This window comes from Mustela erminea, chromosome 9 (assembly GCF_009829155.1).
Source record: "Mustela erminea isolate mMusErm1 chromosome 9, mMusErm1.Pri, whole genome shotgun sequence".
Lineage (NCBI taxonomy): Eukaryota > Metazoa > Chordata > Mammalia > Carnivora > Mustelidae > Mustela > Mustela erminea.
This window is the reverse complement of record NC_045622.1, coordinates 99,581,043-99,594,699: the sequence shown is the minus strand read 5'-3', so window position 1 is coordinate 99,594,699 and position 13,657 is coordinate 99,581,043.

The window sequence follows — 13,657 nt, the reverse complement described above, 5'->3', positions numbered from 1 at the left end:
TATGTTTATTCTTAATTATTTTATAATTTTAAGACATTACAAATGGATATTTTTAAATCCAATTTCTATTTGTTAGTGAATAGTACAAACTATGAGATTGAATTATGTATATATTGATCTTATATCTTGAAATTATGCTAAACTCTCATTACAAAGTAGGAGAACTTAAATTGTCTGTATTCACAGCCAAATGATGTGTGTATGTGTGTGTTTTGTGTGTGTGTATGCATGTCAGCTACTGTATAAGTGTTATATACATTTGCCTCCAAGGTAGTATTAGGTAGTATTAAAGCAATTATAATTATTATGTTTATAAAAAAAGATTATTAGCTCAGTGATGTTATGTATAGCAATATAGGGCATGGATAAGAATTGGGGAAAATCATTAGCTATTATAATCTGAAATAATCTTGGTTCTGCCCTTAATTAGCATCTTGATCTTGTCAGGATCCTTAACATCTCTATGTTTTCGTTACATTATGTATAAAATAAGTATAAATCAATAGCAGGAATTATCTTACAGGTTTGTTGTGAGGATTAACTCAATAAATGTCTACAGAAACATTCAGAGTCACTAAATATTCAATATAATAAATATAGTTATTATTATTATTACCATTAACCTAAGTCTCTGTCACTGTTTCCTTGTCTCAAAAATTGATGGAATAATACCAACCACACAGGATGTTATCAGTATCCAATGGGATCTTGTGTACAGAACACTTGCTACTATGCCATAAATATAGCTATCAGTTATTGAAGTGTATATATATATATATGTATATATATATATATATTATATTGTTCTATATGGTATTACACATATGTATTTTATATATATACACACACACATATATAATTATAAACATTCAAATACTATTTTTATGGACCCTATAGAAAGTATGAGTCATAAGAGAATATTTTGAACAACTCTATGCTAAATTTAAAAAGATTGACAATGCCAGTTTTTGGTGATATTGTAGGGAAACAAACTCTCACACATTGCTGGAGGAAATATAACATAGCACTACCACTTTGAAAACACTTGACAATTTCTTAATAGGTCAAATTGCACTTAACATGGGGCTCATATATGGCTCAGTTGGTTAAGCCTCTGCCTTCAGCTCAGGTCTCACTCCTGGGATCGAGCCCACCTCAGGCTCCCAGCTCTGCAGGAAGCCTGCTTCTCCCTCTCCCACTCTCCCTGCTTGTGTTCTCTCTCTTGCTCTGTCTCTCTTTGTCAAATAAATAAATAAAATATTTTAAAAAAGTAAAATAAAATACACAACTGGCATAAAAACAGACACATAGACCAGTGGAACAGAATAGAGAGTCCAGATATGGACTCTCAACTCTATGGTCAAATAATCTTCTACAAAGCAGGGAAAAATATACAGTGGAAAAAAGACAGTCTCTTCAATAAATGGTGCTGGGAAAATTGGACAGCTATATGTAGAAGAATGAAACTTGACCATTCTCTTACACCACACACAAAGATAAACTCGAAATAGATAAAAGACCTCAATGTGAGACAGGAATCCATCAGAATCCTAGAGGAGAACATAGGCAGTAACCTCTTCAATATCAGCCACAGCAACTTCTTTCAAGATATGTCTCCAAAGGCAAAGGAAACAAAAGCAAAAATGAATTTTGCTGACTTCATCAAGATCAAAAGCTTCTGTACAGAAAGGAAATAGTCAACAAAACAAAGAGGCAGACCACTGAATGGGAGAAGATATTTACAAATGACAGTATAGACAAAAGGTTGATCTCCAGGATCTATAAAGAACTTCTCAAACTCAACACAGACAAAACAGATAATCATATCAAAAAATGGGCAGAAGTTATGAATAGACACTTCTTCAATGAACACATACAAATGGGTATCAGACACATGAAAAAATGTTCATCATCCCAAGACATCAGAGAGATTCAAATTAAAACCACATTGAGATATCACCTTACACCAGTTAGAAAGGCCAAAATTAGCAAGACAGGAAACAACATGTGTTGGAGAGGATGTGGAGAAAGGGGAACCCTCTTCCACTGTTGGTGGGAATGCAAGTTGGTGTAGCTAATTTGGAGAACAGTGTGGATATTCCTTAATAAATTAAAAATAGAGCTTCCCTATGACCCTGCAATTGCATTACTGGGTATTTATTCCAAAGATACAGATGTAGTGAAAAGAAAGGTCATCTGTACCCAATGTTTATAGCAGCAATGGCTACGGTTGCCAAACTGTGGAAAGTACCAAGATGCCCTTCAACGGACGAATGGATAAGGAAGATGTGGTCCATGTACACTATAAAGTATTATGCCTCCATCAGAAAGGATGAATATCCAACTTTTGTAGCAACACGGAAGGGACTGGAAGAGATTATGCTGAGTGAAATAAGTCAAGCAGAGAGAGTCAATTATCATATGGTTTCACTTATTTGTAGAGCATAACAAAAAACATGGAGGACATGGGGAGATGGAGAGGAGAAGGGAATTGAGGGAAATTGGAAGGGGAGATAAACCTTGAGAGACTGTGGACTCTGAAAAACAATCTGAGGGTTTTGGAGTGGTGGGGAGTGGGAGGTTGGGGGAGACTTGTGGTGGGTATTAAGGAGGGCACATGTTACATGTAGCACTATGTGTGGTGCAAAAACAATGAATTGTGTTACACTGAAAAGAAATAAAAAAAAATAAAATACACAACATGTAAGTCAGCAGTTCCACTCTTAGGTATCAATCTAAGAGAAATGATAATCTATGTCCTCAAGAAGGCTTAAACATTTATGTTCACATTTCATCATTCACTAGGGCCATTAACTGGAGAAAATTCCAATGCTATTGGCTAGAATAAGTATATAAAATATGGTAGAGCCATACAATGGCACACTATTCTTACTAAAGAGGAAGAAACTGCCAATAGTACAATGTGATAAACTTCTAAGCAGTATGGTAAAAGACAAATATAATATTTTCTTTTGGAAATTGTGAAGTATGTGACTTCACAATTGAATCAAGAGATAAACTGAGTTGTCCTTGAAATTCCATAATCTCTGACCAAAGCTCTGTGGATTCATTATGTACCATCAGTAGTGGTCAATGTGCATAAAACTTGGATAATCAGTTCTGCCCTGTACTCAGGAGTGACAATTCTCACAGTAAATGTAGTTGTTACCACTCACCTCAACTGGGTTCATACCCCATTTTTATTTATTTTTTTTTAAAAAATTAATTTTTTCAATTTCATTTCAGCATTCCAGAATTCATTTTTTATGCACCACACCCAGTGCTCCATGTAACAGGTGCCCTCCATAATATCCACCACCAAGCTCACCCAACTTCCCACTACCACCCCTCTAAAACCATCAGATTCTTTTTCAGAGTCCACAATCTCTCAAGGTTCATCTCCCCCTCCAATTTCCCCCAACTCCCTTATCCTCTCCATCTCTTCATGTCATCCATGTTATTTCTTATGCCCCACAAGTAAGAAAAACCATATTTCACTCAGCATAATCTCTTCTGGTCTCATCCATGTTGATTCAAAAGTTGGGTATTCATCCTTTCTAATGGAGGCATAATAATCCATAGTGTATATGGACCACATTTTCCTTATGCATTCCATTGAAGGGCATCTTGGTTCTTTTCACAGTTTGGCAACTGTGGTCAATGTTGCCATGAACATTGGGGTTCAGAAGGCCCTTCTTTTCGCTAAATCTGTATCTTTGGGGTAAATACCCAGTAGTGCAATTGCAGGGTCTTAGGGAAGCTCTATTTTTAATTTCATAAGGAATCTTCACAAGGAATCTGTTTTCCAAAGTGGCTGCACCAACTTGCATTCCCATCAACAGTATAAGAGGGTTCCCCCTTCGCCACATCCTGTCCAACACACGTTGTTTCCTGTCTTGTTAATTTGGCCATTCTTTTTTTTTTTTAATTTATTTTTTAAAATAAAAATATAACATATTTTTATCCCTAGGGGTACAGGTCTGTGTATCACCAGGTTTACACATTTCACAGCACTCATCATAGCACATACCCTCCCCAATGTCCATATCCCCACCACTCTCTCCCGTCGTCTCTCCCCCCAGCAACCCTCAATCTGTTTTTTGAGATTGAGTCTTTTATGGTTTGTCTCCCTCCCAATCCCATCTTGTTTAATTTTTTCCTTTTCCTTCCCCCTAACCCCCCAACATTGCATCTCCACTTCCTCATATCAGGGAGATCATATGATAGTTGTCTCTCTCTGATTGGCTTATTTCGCTAAGCATGATACCCTCTAGTTCCATCCACATCATCGCAAATGGCAAGATTTCATTTCTTTTGATGGCTGCATAGTATTCCATTGTGTATATATACCACATCTTCTTTATCCATTCATCTGTTGATGAACATCTAGGTTCTTTCCATAGTTTGGCTATTGTGGACATTGCAACTATAAACATTCGGGTGCACATGCCCCTTCAAAGCACCACGTTTCTATCTTTAGGATATATACCCAGTAGTGTAATTGCTGGGTCATAGGGTAGCTCTATTTTCAGGGTTTTTTTTTTTTAATTTATCTTTTAATTTAATTTCGGCATAACAGTATTCATTATTTTTTCATCACACCCAGTGCTCCAAGCAATCCATGCCCTCTATAATACCCACCACCTGGTACCCCAATCTCCCACCGACCCGCCAATTCAAACCCTTCAGATTGTTTTTCAGAGTCCATAGTCTCATGGTTCACCTCCCCTTCCAATTTCCCCCAACACCCTTCTCCTCTCTAACTCCACATGTCCTCCATGCTATTTGTTATGCTCCACAAATAAGTGAAACCATATGATAATTGACTCTCTCTGCTTGACTTATTTCACTCAGCATAATCTCTTCCAGTCCTGTCCATGTTGCTACAAAAGTTGGGTATTCAACTTTCTGATGGAGGCATAATACTCCATAGTGTATATGGACCACATCTTCCTTATCCATTCGTCCATTGAAGGACATCTTGGTTCTTTCCACAGTTTGGCGACCATGGCCATTGCTGTTATAAACATTGGGGTACAGATGGCCCTTCTTTTCACTACATCTGTATCTTTGAGGTAAATACCCAGTAGTGCAATGGCAGGGTCATAGGGAAGTTCTATTTTTAATTTCTTGAGAAATCTCCACACTGTTCTCCAAATTAGCTACACCAACTTGCATTCCCCCCAACAGTGTAAGAGGGGTCCCCTTTCTCCACATCCCCTCCAACACATGTTGTTTCCTGTCTTGCTAATTTTGGCCATTCTAAATGGTGTAAAGTGATATCTCAATGTGATTTTAATTTGAATCTCCCTGATGGCTAGTGATGATGAACATTTTTTCATGTGTCTGATACCCATTTGTATATCTTCATTAGAGAAGTCTCTGTTCATATCTTCTGCCCATTTTTTTATATGCTTGTCTGTTTTGTGTGTTGAGTTTGAGGAGTTCATTATAGATCCTGGATATCAACCTTTTGTCTGTACTGTCATTTGCAAATATCTTCTCCCATTCCGTGGGTTGCCTCTTTGTTTTTTTGACTATTTCCCTTGCTGTGCAGAAGCTTTTGATTTTGATGAAGTCCAGTTTTTTGAGGAACCTCCACACGGTTTTCCAGAGTGGTTGCACAAGCTTGCATTCCCACCAACAGTGCAGGAGGGTTCCCCTCTCTCTGCATCCTTGCCAGCATCTGACATTTCTTGTTAATTTTAGCCATTCTGACTGGTGTGAGGTAGTATCTCATTGTGATTTGGATTTGTATTTCCTTGTTGCCGAGTGATGTGGAGCATTTTTTCATGTGTCTGTTGGCCATCTGGATGTCTTCTTTGCAGAAATGTCTGTTCATGTTCTCTGCCCATTTCTTGATTCGATTATTTGTTCTTTGGGTGTTGAGTTTGCTAAGCTCTTTATAGATTTTGTATACTAGTCCTTTATCTGATATGTTCTTTGCAAATATCTTCTCCCCTTCTGTCAGTTGTCTTTTGGTTTTGTTCACTGTTACCTTTGCTGTGAAAAAGACTTTGATCTTGATGAAATCCCAATAGTTCATTTTTGCCCTTGCTTCTGTTGTTTTTGGTGATGTTCCTAGGAAGGAGTTGCTGCGGTTGAGGTCAAAGAGTTTACTGCCTGTGTTCTACGCAAGGATTTTGATGGATTCCTTTCTCACATTGAGGTCCTTCATCCATTTCGAGTCTATTTTTGTGTGTGGTGTAAGGAAATGGTCCAATTCCATTTTTCTGCATGTGGCTGTCCAATTTTCCCAGCACCATCTGTTGAACAGACTGACTTTTTTTTATTGGACATTCCTTCCTGCTTTGTTGAAGATTAGTTGACCATAGAGTTGAGGGTCTATTTCTGGGCTCTCTATTCTGTTCCATTGATCTCTGTGTCTGTTTTTGTGCCAGTACCATGCTGTCTTGATGATGACAGCTTTGTAATAGAGCTTGATGTCTGGAATTGTGATGCCACCAACTTTGGCTTTCTTTTTCAACATTCCTCTGACTCTTCGGGGACTTTTCTGGTTCCATGTAAATTTTAAGATTGTTTGTTCTATTTCTTTGAAAAAAATGGATGGTATTTTGATAAGGGTTGCAATAAATGTGTAGATTGCTTTAGGTAGAATAGACATTTTCACAATATTTGTTCTTCCAATCCAGAAGCACAGAACACTTTTCCATTTCTTTGTCTCTTCTTCAATTTCTTTCATGAGTACTTTATAGTTTTCTGAATACAGATTCTTTGCCTCTTTGGTTAGGTTTATTCCTAGGTATCTTATGGTTTGGGGTGCAATTGTAAATGGGACTGACTCCTTAATTTCTCTTTCTTCTGTCTTGTTAATGTGAAGAAATGCAACTGATTTCTGTGCATTGACTTTATATCCTGACACTTTACTGAATTCCTGCACAAGTTCTAGCAGTTTTGGAGTGGAGCCTTTTGGGTTTTCCACATATAGCATCATATCATCTGCAAAGAGTGATAGTTTGACTCCTTCTTTGCCAATTTGGATGCCTTTAATTTCTTTTTGTTGTCTGATTGCTGAGGCTAGGACTTCTAGCCTCTATGTTGAAAAGCAGTGGTGATAAGGAACATCCTTGCCGTGTTCCTGACCTTAGCGGAAAAGCTTTCAGTTTTTCTCCATTGAGAATGATATTTGCAGTGGGGTTTTCATAGATGGCTTTGATAATATTGAGGTATGTGCCCTCTATCCCTACACTTTGAAGAGTTTTAATCAGGAAGGGATGCTGTACTTTGTCAAATGCTTTTTCAGCATCTATTGAGAGTATCATATAGTTCTTGTTCTTTCTTTTATTAATATATTGTATCACATTGATTGATTTGTGGATGTTGAACCAACCTTGCAGCCCTGGAATAAATCTCACTTGGTCATGGTGAATAATCCTCTTAATGTACTGTTAGATCTTATTGGCCAATATTTTGGTGAGAATTTTTGCATCTGTGTTCATCAAGGATATTGGTCTGTAATTCTCCTTTTTGATGGGATCGTTGTCTTGTTTTGGGATCAAGGTGGTGCTGGCCTCATAAAATGAGTGTAGAAGTTTTCCTTACATTTCTATTTTTTTGGAACAGTTTCAGGAGAATAGGAATTAATTTTTCTTTAAATGTTTGGTAGAATTCCGCTGGGAAGCCATCTGGCCCTGGACTTTTGTTTGGAGATTTTTGATGACTGTTTCAATCTCCTTGCTGGTTATGGGTCTGTTCACGTTCTCTATTTCTTCCTGGTTCAGTTGTGGTAGTTTATATGTCTATAGAAATGTAACCATTTCTTCCAGATTGTCAAATTTGTTGGCATAGAGTTGCTCATAGTATGTTCTTATAATTGTATTTCTTTGGTGTTGGTTGTGATCTCTCCTCTTTCATTCATGATTTTATTTATTTGGGTCCTTTCTCTTTTCTTTTTGATAAGTCTGGCCAGGGGTTTGTCAATTTTATTAATTCTTTCAAAGAACCAGATCCTAGTTTCGTTGATTTGTTCTATTAGTTTTTTTAGTTTCTATTTTATTGATTTCTGCTCTGGTCTTTATGATTTCTCTTCTCCTGCTGGGTTTAGGCTTTCTTTGTTCTTCTTTCTCCAGCTCCTTTAGGTGTAGGGTTAGATTGTGTATTTGAGACCTTTCTTGTTTCTTGAGAAAGGCTTGTACCACTATATATTTTCCTCTCAGGACTGCCTTTGTTGTGTCCCACAGATTTTGAACCGTTGTGTTTTCATTATCATTTGTTCTCATAAATTCTTTCAATTTTTCTTTAATTTCCTGGTTGACCCATTAATCCTTTAGAAGGATGCTGTTTAGTATCCATGCATTTGGGTTCTTTCCAAATTTCCTCTTGTGATTGAGTTCTAGCTTCAGAGCATTGTGGTCTGAAAATATGCAGGGAATGATGCCAATCTTTTGATACCGGTTGAGTCCTGATTTATGACCCAGGATGTGGTGTATTTTGGAGAATGTTCCATGTGTACTAGATAAGAATGTGTATTCTGTTGCTTTGGGATGGAATGTTCTGAATATATCTGTGATGATTATGTGGTCCAGTGTGTCATTTAAGGCCTTTATTTCCTTGTTGATCTTTTGCTTAGATGATCTGTCCATTTCTGTGAGGGGAGTGTTAAAGTCCCCTACTATTATTATATTATTGTCAATGTATTTCTTTGATTTTGTTATTAATTGGTTTATATAGTTGGCTGCTCCCATGTTAGGGGCATAGATATTTAAAATTGTTAGGTCTTCTTGTTGGATAGACCCTTTGAGTATGATATAGTGTCCTTCCTCATCTCTTATTTTAGTCTTTGGCTTAAAATCTAATTGATCTAAGGATTGCCACCCCAGCTTCCTTCTGATGTCCATTAGTATGGTATATTGTTTTCCACCCCCTCACTTTAAATCTGGAGGTGTCTTTGGGTCTAAAATGAATTTCTTGTAGGCAGCATATTGATGGGTTTTGTTTTTTTATCCATTCTGATACCCTGTGTCTTTTGATTGGGGCATTTAGCCCATTAACATTCAGGGTAACTATTGAGAGATATGAATTTAGTGCCATTGTTTTGTTTGTAATGTGACTTTTACTGTATATTGTCTCCGTTTCTTTCTGATCTACTACTTTTAGGGTCTCACTTTGCTTTGAGGACCCCTTTCCATATTTCCTGTAGAACTGGTTTGGTGTTTGCAAATTATTTCAGTTTTTGTTTGTCCTGGAAGCTTTTTATCTCTCCTTCTATTTTCAATGATAGCCTAGCTGGATATAGTATTCTTGGCTGCATGTTTTTCTCATTTAGTGCTCTGAATATATCATGCCAGTTCTTTCTGACCTGCCAGGTCTCTGTGGATAGGTCCGCTGCCAATATAATGTTTTTACCCTTGTATGTTACAGACTTCTTTTCCTGGGCTGCTTTCAGCATTTTCTCTTTGTCACTAAGACTTGTAAATTTTACTCTCAGGTGATGAGGTGTCGATCTATTTTTATTGATTTTGAGGCATGTTCTTAGTATCTCCTGGATTTTGATGTTTGTTCCCTTTTCCATATTACAGAAATTCTATACAGTAATTCTCTCCAATATACCTTCTGCTCCCCTCTCTCTTTCTTCTTCTTCTGGAATCCCAATTATTCTAATGTTGTGTCGTCTTGTGGTGTCACTTATCTCTCGAATTCTCTCATCATGGTCCAGTATTTGCTTGTCTTTCTTTTTCTCAGCCTCTTTATTCTCTGTCATTTGTTCTTCTATGTCGCTAATTCTTTCTTCTGCCTCATTTATCCTAGCAGTAAGAGCTTCCCTTTTTTTTTTTTTTTTTTTTTTTCACATCATTAATAACTTTTTGTATTTCAACTTGGTTAGATTTTAGTTCTTTTATTTCTCCAGAAAGGTCTTTCATCTCTCTGTAGAGGGTTTCTCTAATATCTTCTATGGCTTTTTTGAACCCAGCTAAAACCTTGAGAATCATCATTCTGAACTCCAGATCTGTCATATTACCAAAGTCTGTATTGATTAGGTCCCCAGCCTTCAGTACTGCCTCTTGCTCTTTTTTTTTTTTTGTGGTGAGTTTTTCCGCCTTGTTATTTTGTCCAGATAAGATTTGCTTTCTCCTCCTCTGGAATTCTGCTGTTCTCCTTGGTGAGTGAAGTTGGTGTTGGCTGGGTTTCTTGTTGATCTTCTGGGGGAGGGGCCTGTTCTAGTGATTCTTAAGTGTCTTTGCCCCTTGCGGAATTGCACTGCCGTTACCAGGAGCTGGGCTAAGTAATCTGCTCAAATTTGCTTTTGGGAGCTTTTGTTCCCTGAGTGCTTTCTGTAGAGTTCTGGAGGACAGGAATGAAGATGGCGGTCTCCCAATCTCTGGCCCTGAGGAGCTGAGAGCTTGGGGTCCAGCTCCTCAGTGTGCCCTCAGAGAAAAGTGCCCAACCGCCCCCCATCTCCCTGGCCTCTGGTTCTGATTGGAGGAAAGCACTCAAATGCTCGCACATGGAGAAAAGCACCTGGTCACTTCTGTTTCCGTGGCCTCTGGCCATGCTCTGAGCTCACCCAGCCTGCGACCAGTTCTAGGTAATTCCGAGCTGAGAGCTCACTCCTTGGCTTTGTCACTGTGGCCGGCTTCCCTGCTGTAATACCTGCAAGCTCTGTGACACTCAGATGCCCCCAGTCCTTCTGTGACCCCACAGGACCTGGGGTTACACTGACCCCGTGTGGGCTTCCCTCTGGTTTAGCCTCTGGAGCAATGTCCCACCACGGAGCAGACTTTTAAAAGTCCTGCTTTTGAGCTCTGTTGCTCCACCACTTGCCAGGAGCTGGCCTCTCCCCCTGCATCTATCTTCCTGTCACTTTGGATTCACTTCTCCGCAGGTCCTGCCTTTCAGAAAGTGGTCGATTTTCTGTTTCTAGAATTGTTGCTCTTCTTCTCTTTGATTTCCTGTTGGATTTGCAGTTGTTTACAATGGTTAAATAAGCTATCTAGCTAATCTCCTGCTACCTGATGTCATCTCAGCCTGCTACTTCTCTGCCATCTTGACTCCTCCCCCAATTTTGGCCATTCTAATTGGGGTAAGGTGGTATCTCAATGTGGTTTTGATTTGAATCTCCCTGAGGCAGAAAGGTCTCCCCCTAAGATCACAGAATCTAGAAAGACCTCCAGACACCTTATTGTGAAAATGCTGAATCATAATTTTAGACAGGAGTTCTTGAAAACAGCTAGGGGGAAGAGATTCCTTACATACAGAGGAAAGCCCATCAGAATAACATCAGACCTGTCCACAGAAACATGGCAAGCAGGAAAGGGCTGGCAAGATGTATTCAGGGCACTAAATGAGAATAACAAGCAGCCAAGAATACTTTACCTGGCAAGACTGACATTCAAAATGCATGGGTAAGATGGGCAAGGTTTAAAAGAGTATGTGACCATCAAGCTGGCACTACAAGAAATATTAAGGGGGGAGTCCAATAAAAGAGGAAAAAAACCCAAGAATTTCATTAAAGAGAAATTTATGGGGACAATCTATAGAAACAAAGACTTCAAAGGTAACACGATTTCAATAAAAACATATCTCTGAATAATCACTCAAACCCTGAATGGCCTAAATGCACCCATAAAATAGCACAGATTTGTAGATTGGATAAAATTACAGGACCAATACATATGTTGTCTACAAGAGACCCATTTTCAACCTAAGAATACATCTGGAACAGATAAATTAGATTTTAAACTAAAGACTATAGTCAGAGTTAAAGAAATACACTATATCAATTCTTAAAGGGTCTATCCATCAAGAAGATCTAACAATTGTAAATATACCCCATTTTGAAACGTATTCCTTCTAGTTCTTCTTTCCTTAGTAGCTTCCCAGACTCTTTAGGGATGATTCTCTGTTTTCCATGTTTGCTCCCTTATCATGTGGGAACACATGTCTGTTATGTCACTACTTTCCACCCACAAAACTGGCATTCACATGTTTCTCTGAACTTTCAGGGTCAACTTGTAAAATGTGAGTCCTCAGGCCTAAAGAACAAAGGAAACAATATTCCAACAGACAATTCTGACTCCATTGCTCACTCCTCAGAAACTGTGGGTAATGACCCCATGCCCTTGGAATAATTGGACTTTATGTAAGAATATTTTTGTATGTAGAGTTTAACATAAGTTAACCAGAGCACTCTTTTTTGATATTAGAATTCATAGTGATGGATAGGACTCAACATCTTTAAGTCAGGTCAAACATGGCATAGATTCCAAACCTGTCATATTTTAATTGTGAGGTTTGGATCAATTGGCTTCAAGTCCATGAGCCTTCTTGAATTAATTAATCTGCGCATTTTGGATAAGAAAATGACTCAAAGGAGATGGGTTTTCTGTTTGTTTGTTTGTTTTTTGTTTTTGTTTGTTTTTTGTTTTCTTGTTTGTTTGTTTTTTAACAATTCACCCATTAGAAAGGCCAAAATGTAGGACACTATCACCAACAGATGCTAGTGAGGGTGTGGAACAACAAGAATTCTCATTTATTGCTGATGGGAAAGCAAAATGGTGCAGTCATTTGGGAAGACCATTTGTCAGCCTTTACAGAACTAAAACAATTAGCAATCCTATTCCTTGATTTTTTACACAAAGGAGTTGAAAATTTATGTCCACAAAAACACCTGCACACATTTAACAGCAGCTTTTTTCACAATGGTCTGTACACCTAGAAGCAGCCAAGACGTCCTTCAGAAAGTGAGGATAGATAAACCACAACATCACACAGAGGAGTATTATTCATTGACAATAGAAATGAGCTACAGACCATGAAAAGCTATGAAGACCCTTCCAATGTGTTCCCCATAGTACTTGGCATTCAGCTCCATCACAGATATGAGGCTTTTCTTGATCTTTCCTGTCACTAACTTTCTGGTTTCATGTCTTACTAACTAGACTTTTAGGAGTTCTGTGTCTGGCTTATAACAGTAGAAGCTCAATAATAATTATTGAATGAATAGATGAGCCAGTAGCCACAATGTAGTGAAACGATTAGATTTTTCTTTTTCATCCCCCTCCCGCTTATGTTATGCATCCTCTCCTAGGAATCCTCTCAGCCGACATATGCTTATTCATTCTGATGATTCCCCATCAATATTTTTGCCTTTTTTTGATATGATTTCGTCTAGGAAATTTTCCTGACCCCCTGTTCTTTGTTTTGTGTCCCTCAAACAATCTTTCATTTCCCCCTGTGCTACCACCACCTGCCCAAGTATAACATGGCCTTATCATTTTCTTTTTTTTTTAAAGCTTTTATTTATTGATTTGATAGAGATCACAAGTAGTCAAAGAGGCAGGCAGAGAGAGAGAGAGGAGGAAGCAGGTTCCCTGCTGAGCATAGAGCCCGATTCCCAGGACCCTGAGACCAAGACCTGAGCTGAAGGCAGAGACTTTAACCCACTGAGCCACCCAGGTGCCTCGGCGTTATCATTTTCTGTTCCCCTCTGGGTGTCTCAGTAGATCTAAAACTCTCTGAAGGCAAGACCCTAGGTCCTCTGTACTCACCTCTGAAGACCAGCAACCATCAGTGTGTCTGATACATTTGTTGGCTCAAGAAATTTCTATTGATGAATGAATGAGAGATATATGATCAAATATAAATGAATGGCATATATTTACCCTGAAGTTGTTTTGTGAGTAGATAGCAGCACATA